Raw genomic sequence first — 18,832 nt, forward strand, 5'->3', positions numbered from 1 at the left:
CTTCCATCAAATTTTAACTAACTATAAAGCTGTGGGTTTATTTCTGGGCTTTCTATTCTTTTCCATTGATCTGTGTGTCTGTTTTTATGCCAGTACTGTGCTGTTTTGATTACTACAGCCTTGTGGCACAGCTTGATATCAGGTAGCATGATTCTTCCAATTCCACTTTTCTTTTTCAGGATTGCTATTGCTGTGTGGGGCCTTTTGGGGTTCCATATACATTTTTGAAATATTTGTTCTAGTTCTAGGAAATATGCCATTGGAATCTTGATAGGAATTGCACTGAATGTAATTGCTTTGAATGTATAGATTGCTTTGGTTAGTATGGACATTTTAGCGACATTAATTCGTTCTATCCATGAACACGGTATGTGCTTCCACTTATTTGCATCTTCTCCAATTTTTTCTTCAATGTCTACTTATAATTTTATGAGTGCAGGTCTTTTACATCCTTGATTAGGTTTATTCCTAGGCAATTTGTTATTTTTGAAGCAATTATTTTTGTTGTTTTAAACCCCAAGTTAAACAGCAGCCAAAAAAACTAATACAACTAGAAAATCTAATCTATTTTTTATAATTAAGCAATGTTTAATTACTTTTAAACAAAGACACAGAGATTTTCTCCCTTAAAACCTATGCTTATAAAAATTTTAAACTTTCATCCATCTAAGTATTTCAAATGAAAACCATTACAAACTTCTCAAATGTTTGGTATATCCCATGTATGTCAACATAGAATCCTTCAGAGATATTTCAGTCTCTCTGTCTTCATGGAATGGCTTTTTCTTATTGATTGCCTTGTCTTCTTTTTCACATGCTATGGCTGATTACTGTGTTGAGCATAAGATCCTCCATATGAGTCTTTGAACCTGTTTGTTCCTTTTCTAGCTTTTTGTTTGGCTCTTTCTTCCCTTGATTTTTGGTTTTATTCGCTTCCTCATGCTATCTTTGTTCAGCAAGAGATTTATTCAGCTCTTGTGTGATTACAGAATCCCTTACACCAATCAAAAACATGCTTTTAAACTTGTTATACAACATGTACACTTTTTCACTATAGTCACTTAGAATCACCATATTTTCTTCATTGTTATAATTATTTGTAATTATATGTGTGTTTCTGAGCTTGTTGCCTTGTGACCTGAAGTGAAGCAAGTTCATCCAAGACCTCAGTGTATTTGTTCACATCTGTTCACATCAAGATTATCAACTTTGAGTGGAGTTTTTATTTCAGCATGTATTCTTTGAAGTCAAGAATCCCTTAATGTTTCTCTCTTCTTCATTTTCTTAACCGCTGGCTTCTTTCCTTTATTTTCAGTCTGCTGCCCAGTTTTCATTTGTTCCTTTTGCTTGTGTTTTCTATCTATTGTTTTTTTCTCATGTTGGCCTTTTAGCATATTCATTCTGTGTTCAGTCTGAAATTTTCTTCCACCTTTGCTCTTCTTTTTGCCTTCTTGATCATCTCTTTCTTCAGAATCAGAGGTTAATATAACTTCTGTGTTAGCTAAATTTTTCCTTTTTGATTCAACTTCTTTCTTTTCTTTTATGTCTCTTTTCTTTTATGTCTGGCTCTTTTGTTGGCTTATTTTCTTCCTTTAGGCCCGCTTCATCTTTTTTTTTTTAATTTATCTTTAGAGGGGAAGGGAAGAAGAGAGGGAGAGAAGAAACATCAATGTATGGTTGCTTTTCGTGGGTCCCCTGCTGGGAACTGGCCTGCAGGGAACCAGCCTGCAACCCCAGCATGTGCCCTGACTAGGAATCGAACTGCGATTGTCTTGTTTGCAGGCCCGCACTCAATTCACTGAGCTACACCAGGCCAGGGCTCCTCTTCATCTTTTTTAAAGCTGCTTTATAGGTTGTTTCTCCTCTTGTTGCCTTTTCTTACTTTTGTCTTCTTCACTTACCATGTCACTCTACCAAGAACAGGTCTGTTTTATCTTTTGGGGTATGCCTCTTGGTTTGGGAATCTTGACTTCTGTATCTGCAGCTCATCCTCTTTTAGGACTCACTCTTAGATTAGCATGCTGTCACTATTGTCACCACTTCAGCTACCTTGGTTTCTATTTACTTTGCTGCCTTTCTCTAAAATCTATCTTGGATTAATATCTCTTTTTTGAGTGCCAGATCCACAAAACCAAATACCTGTTGCACATGTCCACTAGATTTCCCATTTGACATTGGAGCTAGTTGTTATTGAGCACTTGCAAAGAGTACTTGCCAGGCACTGTTCTAAAGCCCTTTAGAAATATTATCTAATTTAACCATTATTTTTTAAAGATTTCATTTGTTTATTTATTTAGAGGGAGGGTAAGGGAGGGAGAGAGAGAGGAAGAGAAACAGCTATGCAAGAGACATTGATTGGTTGCCTTTCACCCTGACCAGGGACCAAACATGAGCCCTGACTGGGATTGAATCGGCAACCTTTCACTTCACAAAACAATGCCCAACCAACTGAGCCACACCAGTCAGGGCTAATTTAATCTTTATTTTAATATTCATTATAACCCTATGTGGTACTTTATTATTCTCACTTTAGAATGAGAATTTAAGTCGCTTGCCCAAGGCTATAAAGATGTTAAATGCTAGAGCTAGAATTGGGACCTAGGGTAGTCAGACTTCAGAGCCAATCACTAGTGGCAGTGCCTTGCTGCTTTAATTGTCTGACATCTCAGGCTACTCAGAGCTTGTGCCATGCCCAAGCAGAAGCATCCAGGACCTCTGAGGATAGATCACTTTAGCTGAATTCATAAAACCTTTACAGAGCCTCTATTACCTGCTGGGTGCTCAGTGTCATTCTTTGCTGCCATTATCAGAGGCAATTTGCTGATCTTATTCAAATATCAAACTCTCTCAGTCTAAAACACTTCCCAAATTCATGCAATTTCAGAGTTAGGACCTATACCAGGAGGAAGATCTGGGACAGATATGAATTACTGTTGACTCCTAAAAGCCTCATGTTTATTGACAAATTCTATTCATAGGGTACTGTGGCTATGATGTTGCCATGGCCAATTTCACTGCATTGGTACTGGGCCCTAAAAGAAAGTGAAAAAGCTGGAATTGAAAGCACCTCTTTTAGTATTTGTGAGGGCAATTTTCCTCGAAAGTCCCCCCAGCCACCACGGATGAGAGTAATCATGACTGAGATGTGATGTGATCTGCTTGGGGAGGAGAGGTGGCCATTTTCCCAGAGGAAAAAGGCCATGAGCAGTGGCCAGTTTCTCAGAGGAAAAAAGGCATTGAGCTCCCTCCTCTAGGGGCTTTTATTGGGTTGTAATACACAGGAATACAGAGCGGCAAGGATCAAACAGTAGATAACATTTCAAGGAAATCTGAGGGCTTAGTATGAGTCAGAGTCAGTCAGAAATAGAGTTTTAGAGTTTCCTGCTCAAACCCTTAACATATGAAGGAAAGCACTCTTAGCAGATTTCACAGGTTTATCAGCAAGTCTTTGTGATGCCAGACTTTTCCTCAGGGCATGCTCTAGCAAGGCAAGGGGCTGCACCTCTCCCCAACAGGTATTCAGGCTTAAGGGGAGTAGAGCCAGGAATGGCTTCTCCCAGAGAACATAGGGACTCTGGCTATGTCAAAGCCTGGGGTGGGGGGCAAGAGTCCATTGCTCTTTGTTGCAGCCTCCTGAGTCCTTCCATGAAGGCCTCCCAAATGATCCAGTCTGGCTTAGGTTGCCCCCTGCTGTGAGGGGTCTTACCCGTCATTGACTTCCAACCAAGCTTTGGGGGCAGGGAGAGGAAACTGAGACAGTATTTGCTACCAGAGACAAGCTTTGTCTCCTGCTGCTCAAATTCCAAAGGTCACCCCTTGCCCTTAGCCACAAGGGGTAGAGTTACAATTCCTAGAATCAGGCGGAGCGGGCTACAACAAGTATTTATAGAGTCTGACCTTCCGTGCTCTGTATCCGGCATCTGGAATCCCAGGATCCTTGGCGATCCAATATTCCCCTCCTGATTCTTCCATTATATTTATAAGTTGAAATGTGAACAATAAGAATAATAGCTACAATATCTTAGTCATCTATGAGGTGCCAATTAGTAGACCTATACTGTCCATTTAATACTTTCCACAATTCTCTAAGAAAGTAATACCATTGCTATTTTATAGATAAGATACTGAGGCTTAAAGAGGCAAACTCTCTAACTTGTCCATACTCTAACTTTTTTATCACATCACCTTAGGCAGTACTGAAGAAAGAAGCAGGAGACAACCAGGTATTTCATAGATCAGGAGGAGGTCAACTCAAATTACTTCTCCATTCCCCAAGCAGCCAGGTTTTGCAATTTCTGTCTCCAATATCACCTCATGCTCGGGCACAATAAACTTTAGTAATAATACTGATATTAATTTATTACATATATATGTAAGTATTTATAAGTTGCCAAGTTCTTCTGCATAAAAGAGCTCCTTCCCTAAGTATGGAGGGAGGTAGATCCTCTTCTTCATTCTCAGATTTCTGTATTGGACTAACCTGTCTGTTGAGAGGTGTATTTTCTGTTAAGCTAAAGAAGTTTACATTTTAGGGACTTTCATTTGCTCAGGCATAGGGTTTTTTAAGATTTGAAAAAGTAAAATATTTTAGCCACAGTCAGAAAAGACTGTTACCTCTTCTCATTTCAAATTCCTCTCCACATATCTTTCTGTCGAGTGGTGTCAGATTGGCTGAATTCATTTTGGATATTTGGCTAATGGGAAATTGAGCTGTGATCCTTTTAGTTGGGTTTAGTGAAATGTAGTCCCCATCTACTTCTGGATAAAGCTAATTGTTGCTAACTGTTCTCATGAAGGAATACTTTCAGAAATACTCCTGATTCTCACTAGCTTGGGATCATGGAATGAAAACACAGGGTTAAAGGTTGGAATGCAATAGGAGCCTATTCTACAGTGCCAAAAGTATGTGGATAACAGAGGAGAATGAAATAAAAGATTTGAGATGTTCAGAGCCTGAAGCTCATTTGTGGAAAATTCTTCAAGCCATCATACATATAAAACTGTAAGCAAAGCTTTAGATTCTCTGATGCCAACTTAACTCAGAAATTCTCTTCTATCAAGAAATACATGAGGAAACAATCAGAATATGGAAATGAAAAAAGTAAGGAATAAAAACACTATAGGGTGTGTCAGGAAGGCAAATAAAAGCATGAATTTTGTGGTGATATTTGTCTGCTTATTAAATATATGCTTCACAGTAATTTCTTATCTTATTCTAATTAAATATTCACTTATATCTATTATTTTGCATTTTTCAATTAAAGATGGCCTCTATAATTTTATAATTTCAAGCTTCAGATTTCACAAGTCCTACATCTGCCTAAGCTACTACAGAATTTAAAAATGCACTAACTAATCAGATCCTTAAGTGAATGGTTGATGGCAGGAGAGAGGTAGGAAAAACAGATCTGTGGGCTTCCAGGAGAGTGGTTTTGGAAGTGAATGGGACATAGGCTCCCCAGCTGCGGAGAGAGTGATCAGGTACTGCATGCTACCTGACCTCCATGCCAAACTCAGTTGACCTACTTTTCTCCTAGTAAGATCAGTCTAAGGACCAGGCAGCTGTCACATCACTGCAGGGGGGTAAAGCCTCTGCCAACAAGCTACCACATCTCTTCTCCACCTCTTATAGAAACTAAATGTCAGACACGTTCTTTGGAGTTTGGACAATTTTCCAGTTTTCATGAATGAAATTATTAAAAGCAACATTCTTATAAGCAATTTGTAAATGAGTATTAGATATCCTTCACTACTGAGGCTTAGGAGATATCAATGAAGATGAGGGTGACGACCCAGCAATCTTGACCATGCACCATGTATTAGACCATATGTTATACATGATATTATGCATGGTCTCAGTTTATCCTCCAACACAGGAGGAAACTGTTTAGAGGGGTCACCCAGCTCTTGGCTGGACAAGATTTCATGGAGAGTAGGGCACGAAAAGAGTTAAATGAGAAATTAGAAGGCAAGGGCTTTAAAAATTTCAGGCATTTCATAATCATGCCTTGGGTCAGCCCTGCTTAACTGTTTTTCCCAACTCTAGTAAAATGCTGATTACTACTTCTCCTAAGCACACAGAGCAATGTAGAATAAATACACTTTACACTATGTAGGGTATAAAAAATAACCTATGGGCAATGAAATTATGTTCGCTCAGCGTAAGTAATATAGTCAGGATTAAAAGCCAAATGACACCTGGTTTCAACAAAAACCAATTACCAAGGGGGAAAGTGTTTTCAAGACAACTAGAATGAGACAGTTAAACATTAACTTTCAATGGTTTGAAGTGTTTAAGTTTTGCAATGGTGCGGTTTGGAAGCTCTCCAGCAGGAAAAAAATAGCTATTTCCTTTTAAGAGGAGAGCTCTCTGCAATATTTTCTTTGCTGAAATAATGTGATCCTTAATGAGGTCTTACATGACCCAAACTTTAAATGGACCCATTATTTTAGTTGACCTCATTCTTGCTAGGTTTTTACAGGTCAGCAATGAACTATCAACAGCTTCCTGATAAATAATCCTACTTACCCAAAGAACTGTTAGTCTGTTAGTCTTATCTATGCTAAGAGGAAGCTTTTATTGTATCAGGCTTCCTCAGTGAATAATAAAAACCAAACTAAAATTCTTCGTAAAGGTCCAACATTGTGAGGTTTGAAAATAAAGAAACAGATTAAAAATTATGATGCTGCCCTGTCTTCAGCTATGCTGCCTGCTGAAAATCTATGGTTCATTCAGAACAAGAATTGCTTTTACAGTAGAGTCAGCAGCACAACTAGTCTGGTCAGGAGCTGCTCACTGGGTGGCTCTCTCAAAATGAATGGACATTAAGCACATGCAGTTAATTTCTTTGGTGGTCTGGTTTGAGAAGCAATGGGTAAGGCATCTCAAGTAGCAACCAAAGTAGCTCCCACTGGAAGTTAATTTTCTACAATTAGAGACTCATTTCTTTGACTCTGAAAATCTTTAAGAGTTTATTAAAACACAATTGCAGTCTTTGTCACCTGCTACAAAACAAGGCAGGTATCGGATAGTAGGAGAGAGGCATGTTTTCACAACTGATGCAAAGTATCCCAGGACGAGGAAAGGTGATGAATAGTAAATTTGGGTTTTTTTTCAAATGGCAGAGGGAATAGGGAATTCATGTTGGTCTCATCTAGCAATTTGTAAATGGGTTGTTTGAACATATGGGTCTTAACATGTTCATAGATTGTGGGTGTGTGCATATGTGTGTAAAGTGGAAAGGCTTATTATTAGAGTCTGCCTCTCATCAGCACGGCATAAAGTTCCTCAGGTAAGGATGTGATTTAAAGGATTTCTGCATTTGCTAATTGCCCAGCACATGTACCCTTTCTTTTCAAGGCAAGTTTTGAATTTCAGTGATGATTTATTATAAACCTATTTCTCATTGGTTAGAGACCTATCCCAAACATTAGTTTAAATCCAAGCTGCTCAAGTAGATACAGATAGAGAGATTCATTAAGATGACGTTCTCTAAGGGAGTCATTATATCCTATACCAGACAAACTGAAACATAAACACGACATTTGATCCAAGGTACTATACATGTTTTATTACTTGTGGTGGTGGAAGTTTTTCAAAAGTTTATGCTGGTGACTTTATACATTAAATAGAGCATGGATCAGCTTGCACTGGGAAGAAGTTCAGTAAAGTTAGTCTTGTTACCTCAGAAGATCAAGGGATATTCCTTCTCAGAAAAAATGAAAACTTAATAGACATTGAGTTTCATATTTCCTCCCCTGAATGCAGTTTTTGTCAATATTTTAAACTAATTTATAAACTCTCCTAGAGAATAACAATGACCCAGAAAAGGGATGTCTAGCCAAAAGGTGTGAGAAAAGACCTACTGGTGACCATCAGGGTCTGTTCCAATTCTTTTTAAATGTACCCTTCAACAACAACAACAAGAGCCGGTTACCTGTAATTTTCCCCTATTAATGGTATAATCTTCTTATAGTTTTAATCTGCATAATTATAAATAATTGTTAAATAATAGGCAGGGTATAAATACGGGAATGTAATACTTGAAATAAAATATAACACAGAACTCTGTATATTCTCCCTTTATGTCCTTTGCAAGGTGACCTCTTCCATTTCCATGTATGTGAAGATATCTTTTTTTTAAGATTTTTTATTAATTTATCTCTAGAGGGGAAGGGAAGGAGAGAGGGAGAGAAATGTCAATGTATGGTTGCCTCTCGTGGGCCCCTGCTGGGAGCTGGCCTGCAACCCAGGCATGTGCCCTGACTGGGAATCAAACTGGGATCCTTTGGTTCACAGGCCCGCACTCAATGCACTGAGCTACACCAGCTATGGCAGATATCTTTATTTTGACTAAATCCCTCTTCACCTTAGTATAGGCCAGTGGTTTCTATGACCACTATGCTGAGTAGTAAATCCACTTCATGCTAAAATCCAGTACTTACACATATGTATATATATGCATAAGAAACTGAAAGCAAATGTCATGAAACTACACCATGGCCTCTGATATTTTCTATTCTACATCATTCTATTTCAATAATACTGACGGTCAAAATCACCAGAAAAAACTGTGTGACCCTAATGGGTTGTGACCCACAGTTTGAAAAACAGTACTATAAGCCAGCATCACTATTTGCCCAAAGATCTGTAGCAGCTTATTAACTGGCTTCCTTTTGCCCCCTTTGATTCCCTGTTCTATAGAGCAGTAAGAAGGACCTCAAAGACAAACCTGATAATGTCATTCATCTGCTCAAAAACTTCAGTGGCTTCTTGCACTAACAATAAAATCCTCACAAGGCCTACATGATCTATCCATTGACTTTCTTTCCAGCCTAATCTTATGCCCTCTCTCTGTTCCTCAATATGCTCTGGTGCCATAGAATTTGCTTCAGTTCCTCCAAGATACCAGATTTTTGTTTCTCTGGGTATGAAGTGTTCCTGCTGCCAGAACACTCTTTCCCCAACTTCTAATGGCTTGTTATTGCTTATCCTTTATTTCTGGGCAAAATTATTTTCTCTAGAAAGAGACTTTTCTTGACCACCGTAGTTGAAGTAAGGTCATCTCTACTTATTATCTATTTCAGCCAGTTGTGTCAACATTTACATTTAGAAAAATGATTTAAAAAAAGACTTGGCAGCTAGCAAACTTTGACCAAGTAACAGGCAGGATGGGCTGGTGGGAGGAAGACCCAGAGCCGGATATTACAATTCGGATAATGAGAACAATAACAATGAAACAGATTTCACTGGCAAGAAACAGCAGGTAATTGCCCTCAGGGGATGGCCAAGTCAAAAATTTGACTGCTTCATGGTTTGGGTAATGTAATCCAACACAGATGCTGGACCAATTTTTGTTATAATGATAGCACAGTTGCTATTTTCTGTTTAACTATAATCAAAGTAAATTTTCTAGTGCAATTAAATATAGTAAAATATATTGTAGGCATTTATTAGCCAAATTGATTTAAAAAAAAAAAAACAAAGTGGCATGAGCCCCAAATGAAAGCAAAGTAGACTGAGGCCAAAAATGAAGGGAGCCATACGGATAGATTAGATGTCATAGCAAGAGACTTGAAACTGGGTTGCCTTGTGTTTGAGAAAACTACAATGCACTTCAGGGAGACACACATTTGTCCACACACTTTGGGAGAATAATTTATATTTCGATTTTACAAGACCCATAGTTATGGCCAGTGCTTCCAACTAGGTGCACAAAAAGCCTTTTAATCTTAAGAAGAAGAATGTAGTGCTATCTCTGTTGGTTTGTGAATGTTGAATTAAATTCTCTGTAGTTCATTTCTGCTATACCACAATAAATGATATAAAATATTACCCTCTGAGAGGAGTAAACTGAAGAAAGAATCACAATCCTATATAGTGGATAGATGACCACCGTGCATCTTAGATTTTTGAAGAACTAAACAGTTTTAAAATATACTGTCCCTTTCTCTTCCTAATCATATTAGTACTTCTAAACCACATACTTTGGTTTTTGATTTGGGATACACAGTCATGATACTTAAATGTTTTAAGAATATAAGAATAAAAGTTTTAGTCAAAATGTTTATTAATATAGAATTTGAGTAATAACATAATATTTTCATAAAAGTAACACTGGAACATCCCAACAGCAACCAGAAGGGAGGGGGAGAGGGATAATGGTGAACAGAAGGGCAGGGGAAGGGACTAGTCCGAAGAAGGGAATGACCCATGTGTGAATGAATGACCCATGGACATGGACAATGATGTGCAGATTGACTCTGGGAGAGGAAGGGGGCTGGGCAGAGGGGGACAAGGGGGTAAAAATTAGGGCAACTGTAATATAATAAGAATAAAAAAATTTAAAAAGTAAATGGTATATTTAAAAAATTTTATACCTATGCATGAAAGCATAATCTGAAATCTAAAACCGATTATTCTTCATATGTCAGTTGATTTGAAAAAAGCAGAGCAGTGGTGGGAGTTTCTGAAGTGTTCCCAGAGGTGTTGAAGACTAAACAAGATAAGGAAAATTTAAATCTAAAACAAAAAAATTTTCATGAATCATATATAAGTGGGGCTTCAGAAAAATGAGTCACCAAATAGTCATAAAATAGGAAACTTTGCTTTGTAATGGCATTGAGGATATTTATTAAAACTTTAAAGTTGACTATATTCCACCTGAAAACATTATTCTACTAACTAGAGAATTTTCACTATAGATACACAGAACATGGTTAGGCTATTTAATCTAGATTATTTGCCAGGTAATTTTTAGGTAACCATAGCGATCAGACCTAAAGTATTTACAAAAGGCAGCTTAATAATGGCTGATAGCACTGATTTAATAGCCATTTATCTGTACCAATACACAGGAAATAGGAAAGGATGTGTGAAAGAACAAATATCTAGGAAGAAAATTAGGGAAGATATAAGCATGTGCACACACAGTCTCACTTCCCACAGAGGCTGCATCCAATGGCCCCCAAACCTCCTGCAAATCACAGATATAGGTATAGTACACCACATTAGGATTTGAGCAGAGCTGAAGGCTCGGGCTCTTCATGTTTTAGTGCAATGTAAAGCACAGTTTGTAAAGTTTCTGGTTAATTTGATCACTACAGGCATTCAAAATCAATAATGCAAGTTTCAAGTGAATAACATTGGTCTAATTAAATTTAGAAGACAACTGAAATTTCCATTTTGCTCTATTAAAAACAAGAACTTCAACCAGACATCTGGCTGTTTAATATCATGTACATAGAGCATCTAAGTTATTAGCTCATTTTGTTTTTTTAATTCAAATGTTTGCTATCTTTAGATATAAAAATGGATTAAGAGTTAGTCATGATAGCTCATTCTCTGTGATTTACAAAGAAAGTGTGACTCAAAATAATGCTCTATCCAATACATAAATGGCAATTACTTTCATGTCAGAACTATTTTTGTCATCTTTTCACTTGGCCTAGAGTTATATGAAATAGAATACATTGTAATATACTACATAAATATAACATTCTGCTACAATAACATTTAAAGTAAAATATAATGACTGTTTTTGATGTTATCTTCTTAGGATTATTATTTTTTGAATAATGAATCAGAAATATAGATGCACTACTCTGAGCATGAAACGGACTCACCTTGCAGGTATGACCAGTGCTCAGGAGTGTACTAGCTGCCTGTGTCACATCTGATTATACTAACTTCCTCAACAAGCCCTGCAACCCACAGAAGCACGTCAGTTACATTCCAGGACATATCAGGAGTAGAATGGAAGCCACTAGACAAGTTACAAGTGCTTACAAGAAGCATTTATTTTCTAACACACAACAAAACCATATATTCCTGGTCAGTGGGAGGATGTTGAACTGCTGCTCACACAGAACTCATGTTAAGTAGATGCAGTGGGATGTGATTGCCAAATAAATGTCAGTGAAAAAAAATATCTTCAGAATTTTAATAAAAACTAGGGAGAGGTTTTTTTTTTAAGACAAAAAAATTTGCAGGCACCATTTTTTCTCTTTTAATATTCTAACCTTGCTTTCTGCTAAGGAAAATTGAGAATGTCACTTCTTTTATCTATACAAGTACTCACTTCATTGACTAATTACAAATTTCAAAACCTAAAGGACAGTTCTTCCATTCTTCTTTAGAGATATCTTATTTATCTAGATGGTGAATACTTAATTATGTGTTAGTCCAAACTACCTTTTAATTCCCAGTACCTCTGTTGGAACTGTGGCTTATTAGAAACCAATCTTTCAGAGTCAATTAACTAGCATTTTGAAGGCTTTCTTTTTACTAAAAAGTTAAATGGAATCTCTTTTATCCCATATAGCTAGAACAAACTCAGGCATCTTAGTGTTCTCCATCCCAACCCCACAGAGTCCCCAACTAATTTCCCAAGTCACATTTTACTGAGGGAGCCCAGGATTGCCAAGGTTAGGTTAGATTTTTCTTCCCAGAGTCATTTGCAGGGTTAAGAAAAAAAGCCTGTCTTTTAAAAGCTGTCTTCTTAGTAGCTTTAAGAAAACATTTGTTTCCTTAAATATCATTTAAGATATCAATATCATTGTTTCAATATTGTTTCTAGTGTTCAGTTTCTCAGACTTTCTACGATAATGCATTTTTGGTTGTTTACTATATTCCATAGTAACTTCTCTCAAATATCATCAAGATAATATTAATTGTACTATTTATTTATTTGGCAACCCATAATTATGAGGTAAGGGAAGGAAATTAATAGAAAAAGTCAATAAAAAGTAGTTATAGAAAAGTTATTACTGAATCAATGAATGGTTTATGCATATGAGTAAATATACTGATTCCATAACTGCTACAAATTCTGTGGTAGTTACAAAATTTCTGAATTTGACATATCAAATGGTGCTAGCAAAATGAATAGATATGATTTTTAAAGTATCTCCAAATATATCCATATGTTAGGTATATGAGTATATCTAATTAGGTATATGAGCTGGATATACCTCACTAGGTATATCCATAGGTATATCAGGTATAAGATAATGGTTATACCTACCTGTAGGTATATCCATTAGGTATTTCTGCCTAGGTATACCTCATTAAGTATACGAGCTGGACATACCCATAGAAGATGGTCTTTTATTTTTTCTACAACAGACATGAATATTTTAGGCCTAATTCCTTTTAGAAAAGAGGATAATTTATTATATTCTTTCTTGTGCACTTCTCAAAGTTTTACAAGCACCGTAAGTAAACATCAACATTTTCTTCAGAGATGTTAAACATTCTTCCACTAAAAACTTGCAGAAGGAAAAACTTATAATACAAATATTACTTTGGGGTAAGAAATTTACTTATTCATATTTGGTAGTGTTTGAAAATATACATATATTTCTAGTTTACATTTTGCCTAATGAATACAACTTTTGAATGTCTCTTTTGTTTAGAGTAAGCAAAACAGTCTGGTCCATGGGACTTGCAACACTGATTGAAACTGTAAGCATTTCACCAACATGTCAAAACAGGAAGAACTTCTGGCCTAACAAGCACTGATAGTACAAGAAAATACTGGTTAGTCTTAGTGATAAAGAACTTTATCGAAGAACAATCTATATGAAGTTTGATTTTAAGAGTGATAATATAGGTTTGCGTGTCATATTTGTAGCTTTCATATTGAATTTCCTAAGATCACTAATCAAGACAATGGATAGATTTTTATGTGGTCATAAACTTCATATAAATATTATTTAAAATAACACCTTAGGAAATTACACTTATAAGGTGCTTAATGGTAGAGTAAAAATGCTCTATAAGATGTTCACAGGTGAGAATTTAGTCTACACACAAAAAATATGTGTATAGGTAGAGTACCCCTTCACACTATTTGTTACCGATCATTTTAATTCACTGGCACCAATGTCAGATTAAACAGTGGGATCAAGAGAAAGAGGTGTTAGCCCATGGTTGAGAACAACCGAATTTAACTAATTTTTTTCATAAGTACATTAATTTAAGGAAAATCATCCAGCCTTTCTTCATCTTTAAAATTTGGACTGCACATTGGTCAGATAATTTTAAAGACAAATACAATATGATCTCACCTATAAGTGGAACCTAATTAACAAAACACACAAATGAGCAAAATAGAACCAGAGACTTGGAAATAGAGAACAAAATGACAGTGACCAGAGGGGAGGGGGAACGGGGGGTAACGGGGAAAAGAGGGAGAAAGGGCAAGAAAAGGAACATGAACAGAGGACTCATGGCGCAGACAATGGTGGTGGGGCAGGGACTGACTGTGGGAGTGTGTAAGGGGTGGTGCAGGGGAAAGCAAAGGGGACAAAGGTTGGATAACTATAACTGAACAATAAAAAATTCCAATCAATAAATAAAAGTAAAATGAGATAGCATAGAAAAAAAATGAACAGTTTAAAGCTATAAAAGTTAACATCTTGGCTGGTAATAACCATACCAAAAAAAAAAAGTTGGACTGCTATTTCCAAACTAACCTAGAAGTTGTATGACTTAGGCTGTTTCTGGCCTTCGATAAATCCTGAATAAATATTTGTTATTTCCTTGAAGAAACATGGGGGAAAGCATTTCATAGGCACCATTTTCTTGAGAAAATAGGTACAATAGTCCCTCCTTATTGATGGGGATTATGTTCCAAGGCTCCCAGTGGATGCTTGAAACCATACAAATTGAGATAGCACTAAACCCTAAATATACTGTTGTGTTTTTTTTCCTACACATACGTACATGCACTTTACAGCTTTTCTTTGGCATATCCGAATTCCCAGCATCACTATTCTTGTGCTCTGGGGTCAATTACTAAGTTAAATAAGAGTTAGTTGAATACACCCGTTGCGAGGCAACGAAGAGGCTATTAGGTGACTAACAGAGAGGAGCATCTACAGTGTGGAGATGCTGGACAAAGAGGTGATTTATGTCCCACAGAGTGAGACCTCAAGAGATTTTATTACACCACTTGGAATGGTGAGCAATTTAAAACTTATGAATGTTTATTTCTGGAATTTCCATTTAATATTTTTGGACTGCAGGTAACTGAAACTACACAAAGAAACACCAAGGGTAAAGAGGGACTACTGTAATTTAGCTTCACAAGTGAGTTTTAATTTCTACATGAAGCACTTTGATTAGTTGCTTCTTAACACTAACTGGACAGCAGAGAGATCTTCAGTTTCCTCTGCAGTGTAGAGATCTGCATATGCATGTTTCTACCAAAGGATGCCTGTCTGTCCGTTCATGGCCTTAGCGAACACTAGGACTTGCCCTATAAAAGCAGTCATATGGCAAGGGGTGGAGGGTGGCTCAAATTCTTCACATTGCCACTGCTCTGCCTAGGCTTAAGGTGCTTTTAAAGGCTCATATCACTTTTTGTGAAAAGGAGCACAGAGCAGAAGCAGTGGAAGGTGGAAAATCCATGGAGAGAGTAGAGAGGGCAGGTGTGAAAAGATCAAGGAGGAGACGAGAATATGGGAAGACATTGGCTGGAGTGCTGTGGGAGAGAGAAGTTGTAGGCTGAACTGCAGCTTTCTGGGCTCTCTCTCTTTCTGGGTATGAGCTTGTGGAAATCGTTACATATTTGTTTGTTTGCTATCTTCTTTTTTTAATTTATTTTAATTGTTGTTCAAGTACAGTTTTCTGTCTTTTACTCCCATCCCAGCCCACCCCCAGCCATCCCATCCCCACCTCCCTCCCATTTCCACTCCCCATCTTGTTTTTGTCCATGTGTCCTTTATATTTGTTCCTGTAAACCTTTCCCCTTTTCCCCTGAAATTCCTTACCATCTTCACTCTGGTCACTGTCAGCCTGTTCTCCACTTCAGTGTCTTTGGTTATATTTTGCTTGTTTGTTTGTTTTGTTGTTTAGGCTCCTGTTAAAGGTGAGATCATATGGTATTTGTTTTTCACCATTTGTGAGAAGACAGAAAACAAAGCAAAATGGAAAAGGTAGTACAACTGCTAAGTAAACCTGGAGCAGTCTCCAAATCTCAGCTGGTGCTTCAGTGTTAGTGATGTTTCTTGCCAGCTCTCTCTAAGGCTGCTTAGCTTGCTAGCTCTCAACTTTCATGAAGGCAGGTCATTCACAGCTGGGGAAGAAACTCCCACAAGTCCAGTTACGTCTATACATTCTGGTTCTCAACAGTTGTTTCAGGATAAAACATTTTGATTCTCAATGTTATGTCCAAGATGAACATTCAGAATGTGTAAAGAAGGAAGGAGCAGAATGCAGTCCATTTCAGTTTTAAGTCAAAAAGGAAAATGAGAGGACAGGGAAAAGACAGACTTAAGAATGAAAGGGACTAGGAGAGCAGCCACTTGCATGGATGGGTCTGAACCAAGGCTCTTCCACTTCTGTAAGTTACTTAACTATCATTTGCCTGATTCTGCCTATCTCGAAAATGGGAATATAATAACTTAAAGTTCTGATATTTGAAGAAAGTATAAAAGATATAATGTATATAAAATACTGAGCACACTGCTTGCCACATTATAACAAACTAAATAATGTTAACCATTATTAAGGCTAAAAATGAATTTCTTCTTATGGTGATAAGTCCAGATGGTGATTATGGTGATTGTTACTACAACTTTTAGATCAACTAATTAATCATAAGTACTTTTTCCCAAAAAAATGAATGTCAAGTTTTCTTTTAAAAATGTCAGGTAGAAATTTAGAACATCATATTGCCATAGATTTTTGCCTTTTAAATGGGGAAAAGTAAATATTCACCAAACAGGTTCAGAAGCTAAAGACTGAAGAGAAAATTGCAACTCTGCACCTAATTTTAATCTAAGACTAACTGTGTTGAGAGATGGCTGTGAATGTGTCTGAAAGCATAAACTTTCTCATTTGATAGGTATTTTGGTTAGCTAGGAAAAAATAAATGCTTTGCAATTTCAAAATTTGCAATTTTATATAAGGATGAATGTTTTTTTTCTTCCCAGAATGTAAATATCATCTCTATTTGAAGACAGGGAAAAGAGGGACAAAAGAAGCCAACAAATGCTTTAACTCAACAATCTATATAAAATGGCCACTATGAATCAGGCACATACGAACCAGTAAAAGCACCACTAAGGCACTGCTAAAAGTAAGATGTCCTAATGCAAGAGGTAGGGCCTGGATATGGAGATTTGGAAGGTTACAGTGAAGGGGAAAAGTTACAGTTTGGGAGTGGGGAATGCTTTGCTGAAGGGTTAAGGAAGTGTTAGCCACAAAGCCCTGGCAACTTAGGAGAAGGGGTCTTGCTCCACCACTGTTGAAATCCATCTTTTCCCCAGTAAAAGGTCTCATGCATAGCAGACCCTCCATATCTGGCTTCATACACTTCTGTCTCTCAGCCATGCCCTTCATTCTTGGTAGAGGCCTTCAGAGCAGCTGGGCAGAGAATGCCTCTGCTTGGAAGAGGGTCCCAACCTAGAGAACAAAGCTGAAGGGCTGTTACCAGTGTAGTACAAAGTATGGCTGGGCTCCATGTGTCAGGATCACATGGGCAACTTGCTAATATGCAGGTTCCTTTAGCTCTGCAGAATAAAATATTGGGCATGCATGAAGTGCAGGTACTCACCAGCTCAGAGATTCTTTTTTTTCTTCCCCCCTCCTTTTTTTTTTTTTTTTTTTGAGGAAGGGTTAAAATAAAGTACGAAATAATGGCAGTGGGGCTGACCTCTTGCTTCTTTTCAGTGCAGTGTATCTCATGTGTGATCTACATCTTTGGCCTTCTTTCTAGAAGGGGAAGAATTCAGATTGGCCTTCGAGGGGGAGAACATTTTGAACAGGCCTTTTGTTTTTCTTTTAAATATTTTTTTCCTATTTGTATGGGTCTTGCCTTCCAAATAGAAAGTACTGGCAAGATACAGACATCCTGTTCTTGAAAATCATGGCTAAATAGCAGTCAAAGCTAAACGAGTTGAGTTTAAGGCCTGACCCAACCATTAGCCATGAAACTTGGGCAAATCTTTTTATCTCTAGGTATCTGTTTCCAAATCTCTGACATAGAATACCTTCTTGAATTGAAAAATAAATGTGGTTTTACGCATAAAGAATTAGGCCCAGAACTGATCAGTAAGTTCCTAGAACCTCCATAAACCTTATCCAAATGCACTGTCAATATGACTTCTTACCGTGGTAGTTTATACAGCCTTCCTCAAGCATTTTCTAATTCTCTTATAGTGCCTCCTTTGCTGATAACCCCTTTTCTCCTTCTTCCTCGGCAATCGAAAGAAAGCCAAACAACTATTATCTTTTGCTCTTCTCTCCCAGTTTCCCCAATCCTAGTTAGCCCACTATTGTGTCAGATCAAACTTCTCTCCTAACACATGTTCAGTTGAACACTACTTATGTATTCATCTTGCATGTCCATTAGACTGTGAAATGTCATTTTTAAATCCTCAGCATCTAGCTTGGTTCCTGGCAGTTAATAATAGGTAGTCAAACCATATACACACAAAGATTCAACTTTTCTGAATGCCTGTATAGAGTGGATGGCTGGACAGTCTGTTTCTGGGGAGGCATTGACCTATGAGAATTGTATGGTTGTCTTCTTAGCCGCTGGTCTGTGACGCCCCCACAGACCTGAAAGATAATGGCCTCCGTCTAAAGTTCAGCCAGTTTCTCCGTTTTGGGACACAGCTCTGCAGGGTACCAGCAGGGGGCGGCGTTGTCACGCAGCTGGATGCTCCGCGGGTGACCGTCCGGAGCCCCCCCAAGGCACGCAGCTTTGGTGGGAGCGCGCTCTCTTTAGCCCCCACCTCAGCGTCTCGTAGCGTCTACGTGAAAGTTACTCTTGTTGGGGAAGAGACAGCGACCGGCGGGAATAGGTAGCCAGGTGATAGT

At 37.7% G+C, this 18,832-nt stretch overlaps 1 pseudogene; it reads right to left on the reverse strand.

The window, feature by feature from the left end:
- Window positions 1-689: 689 nt before the first annotated feature.
- LOC119041797 (PC4 and SFRS1-interacting protein-like) lies at window positions 690-3,972 on the reverse strand (annotated as a pseudogene).
- Window positions 3,973-18,832: the final 14,860 nt, after the last annotated feature.

This window comes from Artibeus jamaicensis, unplaced genomic scaffold, assembly GCF_021234435.1.
Source record: "Artibeus jamaicensis isolate MK-2021 breed Jamaican fruit bat unplaced genomic scaffold, CSHL_Jam_final contig_387, whole genome shotgun sequence".
Lineage (NCBI taxonomy): Eukaryota > Metazoa > Chordata > Mammalia > Chiroptera > Phyllostomidae > Artibeus > Artibeus jamaicensis.